Here is a 4,306-nt window from a genome sequence, read left to right as displayed (position 1 = left end):
GATATAGATAAACATAGGTTTTATTAGGCAGCCATTTTGAAATCCAAGATGGCCGCCATAATGACCTCGGATGAGGTGGTTCCTACCAAAAATTGAATGCTATGACCATAAGGAGCATGTAAAAAGAAATTTGTGCTTTTGTCCGGAACGTCCACATTAAGTCCAAATATGGCCCTAAGCTGCCGTACTAATAATCTTACCAAGAGATTTTCAGGAACAATCTGCCGTTTTTGAGAAATCGTTACTCTTACATTTACACCCCAAACAGTATAAAATGAGTGAAAATCATAATCTTACCAAGAGGTTTCAGGGAACAATCTGCCGTTTTTGAGAAATCGTTACTCTTCATTTACACCCCAAACAGTATAAAATGAGTGAAAATTATAAAAAGTGTGTGGCTATTAAACCGGACCTCCGGTCCCACTCTAACTTCGATGGAGTGATTGAGGGTGTATCGCTCCGTAACCCCATTAAGGGATTTCAGGAACAATCTGCTGTTTTCGAATAATTGTTTTCTAAATTTACACCCCTCCCGCCTAAAATTCTTCCCACTTGTTGTGGTGATTGGGGTATCACACCATAATCCTACCAAGGGATTTTCAGGAACAAGCATTGACTATATCTGTCTCTTATACACATCTATACCTATATTTACCACCAGTATAAAAATGACTGAAAATTATAGAAAGGTGGAGCTATTATTAAACGGGACCTCCGGTCCCCCTCTAACCTCGATGGGGTGTGAATAAGGGATACACCATGCCTATGTATAATCCAAGGGATTTTTAGGAACAATCTGTCGTTTTCGAACGATATTGTTTCCCAATTCCTCTCCTTATTGTTTCCCAACTCCTCTAATATTATCCCTACCCCTCCCCCATCTCCTTCCCCGCCATCCTTTTATTGCCTCAGCCGTGGCCCGGGTTGAAGAATAAGTGCTGTTTTTAAAAACATCGCTAATTTCGCGGCCGCACACACAGTGAAGTAAATAGTGAAATCTGCAGTCCAACGCGATCGTATCTTATCTTATTGTTGGCTGGAATTGTGGGCTGGCTTGTTGTTGGCTGGCAGATTGTTGGCTAGCTTGATGTAGCTGAATTCGTTCGATGGTTTTCAGTTGTCAGAAAGGTCTATCAACATAATTATTTGGGTTGCGTAGTTGACCCCTTTGATCTTGAATATATTTCTATCTAGTGTTGTTCTACCAAGGTATGTACGCACATTGATGTAGGTATTTTAGGATTGAGATTAAATGCCAGGAATTAGTAAGTAACAAGAACGAAACCGTAGGCCTAGGCCATGACCATACGACACGGTTCACAACAACAACTCGTTCCTGCCAGGGCTTAGTTGCTTGAAGCCCTGTGACTATGCAGTAACTACTTGGACATTGTTGGCCTAGGCAAGCCTAATCGAGGCGCTAATGCACTTTCGCACCTAACTTTTAATTCTTAATTTTTTTTACTTGAATTTTCTTCTCACAGTCACAACACATAATTATAAAACATTTTTACGTGATTCATCCTCTCATAAAGTAGGCCTACATTTTTTTAACAATAAAGATACATTTATAATATAGAATAGGTTGATACAGGGTTTCCGCGCTTGCTGGCACGATGAGCTGTACTTTTTTGCAATAAAGTAAGAAATTGCCAGAATGTCCAAGTCAGTTCTTAAATTTTGAAACCATTAAAGACCAGTATTATAACTTTAATTGGAATTTTCCCATGAAACATCCGACAACAAAATGTGGCATCATGCAGTACCATCTTTTTGAACTTTGTTGTCATAATCGAGGTTAATCGAACCGACGTTTATCATTGGCATTATTAGTTGTTTCTGGATTTAGGCCTAGGCCCCTAGGCCTTATTTTTCGATCTGTGTACGCATTTGGATCATTATTAATTTTTGAAGTAATTTGTACATAAACGTTTAATCAAAAAACTTCACGCTGCAAACTCAGACATTCTGGCAATTTCTTACTAGTTGCAAAATGGTGGTTAAATCATGTGAACATGTTTGTTAATTATATGTTGTGACTGTGAGAAGAACATTGAGGTAAAAACTTTAAGAATCAAAAGTTGTGGCAATTTCTTAATGATTGCTAAATGGCAGCCGCTCTTCGTGCTAGCGAACACAGATTCGCTGTACTTATTTGTAGGCTTATTTGTTGAAAAATTGTACTTTGTGAGTGGTTAAATCAGGTGAAAATGTTTGTTAATTATATGCTGTGACTGTGAGAAGAATGTTGAGGTAAAAAAATTAAGAATTAAAAGTTAGGTGCAAAAGTGCATTAGCGCCTCTAATCGAAAACCCTTAATTAACTAATTTATTTCCTTATATATTTTTTCGTATATTTGAACTATTCATATAGTTGCTTTCAACATCAATAATTAATTAAAATTAATTAAGGACGAAAGATGCCAGCACATACAGGAACAAGTAAGTAGTAGTAGTTGTAGTAGGCCTAGGGTAGGCCTAGCCTAGGCCTAAACTAGCAAAAAAAAAACAACAAGTAAGTAGGCCTATGGTAATCTCATGATATGAATTTAATAATAGGCCTAACTGTCTTTACAGTAATGCAGCCGTCATTTGTATTACGTCACTTGTCGAATGTACGTCATACATATGCATGCCATGACGCATCCACTCCAAAAATGTGACTGACCATTGTGTGAAATTAACGCACAGAGAAATTATTTTGTGACGGACCATCTCTTGAAAGTGACTGACCTTGACTGTACATATATGATGTACCCTGATTGTATAGAGCTTTTTCCACTCTACACTTAACCTCCTATAGAGAATCTTTCCTATACTACCCCACGTTTCATACTACTAACCTAGAGGAACACTCAATAGTCAACATGTCCAAACTTACCATTAACTCTTCTGGGAATGTCCGTCCAGGTATTATAGATCCTTCTGGGAATGTACGTCCAGGTATTATAGATCCTTCTGGAAATGTACGTCCAGGTATTATAGATTTCTTCAGGGATGTCCGTCCAGGTATTCTATATACAGTAAAGGTAAGCCAAACACAGTGGTAATTTCTGAGGGTTGCGGTGCACGATGCAGATGCAACTAGACCGGTCTATCATTGCCCAGTCCTTTTTGTAGGTTAGTTCTGTGACGTCACAGGTCGAAGTTGAGGTTTGTTTACATGCGAGTGCAGCCAACTGGCACTACAATTGCATTGTCTTTAACAGTATTGCCCTTATAAGCATTTTAAAGTCAGACCCGCGTTCTACGATCATCTCTCTCACTCTCTGGGCCTGTGCACACATAGGCTTAGTTGCAGTGTCCTACATCTATCTAGGTCTCATAATGTTTTTATTGTAGGATATGTATCTATAGAAAATAAGCACTTATTGCTTATTAACAGAGGACACGCTTATATTTATTTAATTATTGTGTTCATGCGGGCTGTAAACATGAAATACAAAATTTCGACAAAAACAATCATCCTCAAGCCATCATACAGGCGGTGCCTTCCGTTTCAAGCTGGATCTGTACTGTCCATACACAAACGAATGTAGGTCTACTGGGTGTCTCAGCCAAACAGTGCCTGTGGAATTTGTTGTGATTTGTTGCGATCGGATTCCGTGGTAATCAGGAGTAATAAAGATTGTAGCACCTAATTGCAACGGGTAACAATTGCGATATCGATAACATATGGACTACTATTGGTGAGCTTTTACACAAAATTTTACTTTGCGATTGGGTGCGATTGGCTGTCGCACTTACTACAACCGATCGCAATGGATTCCGTGGTAATCAGGAGTAATAAAGATTGTAGCACATAATTGCAACGGGTAACAATTGCGATATCGATAACATATGGACTACTATTGGTGAGCTTTTACACAAAATTTTACTTTGCGATTGGGTGCGATTGGCTGTCGCACTTACTACAACCGATCGCAATGCGACATCTAGATGTGTATAAGAGACAGGTGTATATACAGTATTATTATTTATTTTACACAGAATCAACAACGGCCAAAGTGACGACAGTACCACTGACGTCAGGAGCAAAAGGACAGACCACTGGTATGTAGATATGCCTACATTGTTCTATATAATTATAGTTATCATTATCCTTCCCAGAGACATAGATATCTAAAAAACATTATGATATATAATAGGGCCTATATCTATCACACAACCCCCTCCCCCACCCCCTTCCACACACACATACACACACACATCAAATAGATAATAAAATAGAAATTTATTTAATTGAAGGCTAGTTAAGCTAAGCCTAGTTTAACCTAGTCTTAAGCCTAGGCAGGTTAGCTGGCCC

This window comes from Anneissia japonica, unplaced genomic scaffold (assembly GCF_011630105.1).
Source record: "Anneissia japonica isolate Jap-2015-1 unplaced genomic scaffold, ASM1163010v1 scaffold17136_len74041_cov174, whole genome shotgun sequence".
NCBI lineage: Eukaryota > Metazoa > Echinodermata > Crinoidea > Comatulida > Comatulidae > Anneissia > Anneissia japonica.
Note: the sequence above shows the minus strand (reverse complement) of the source record.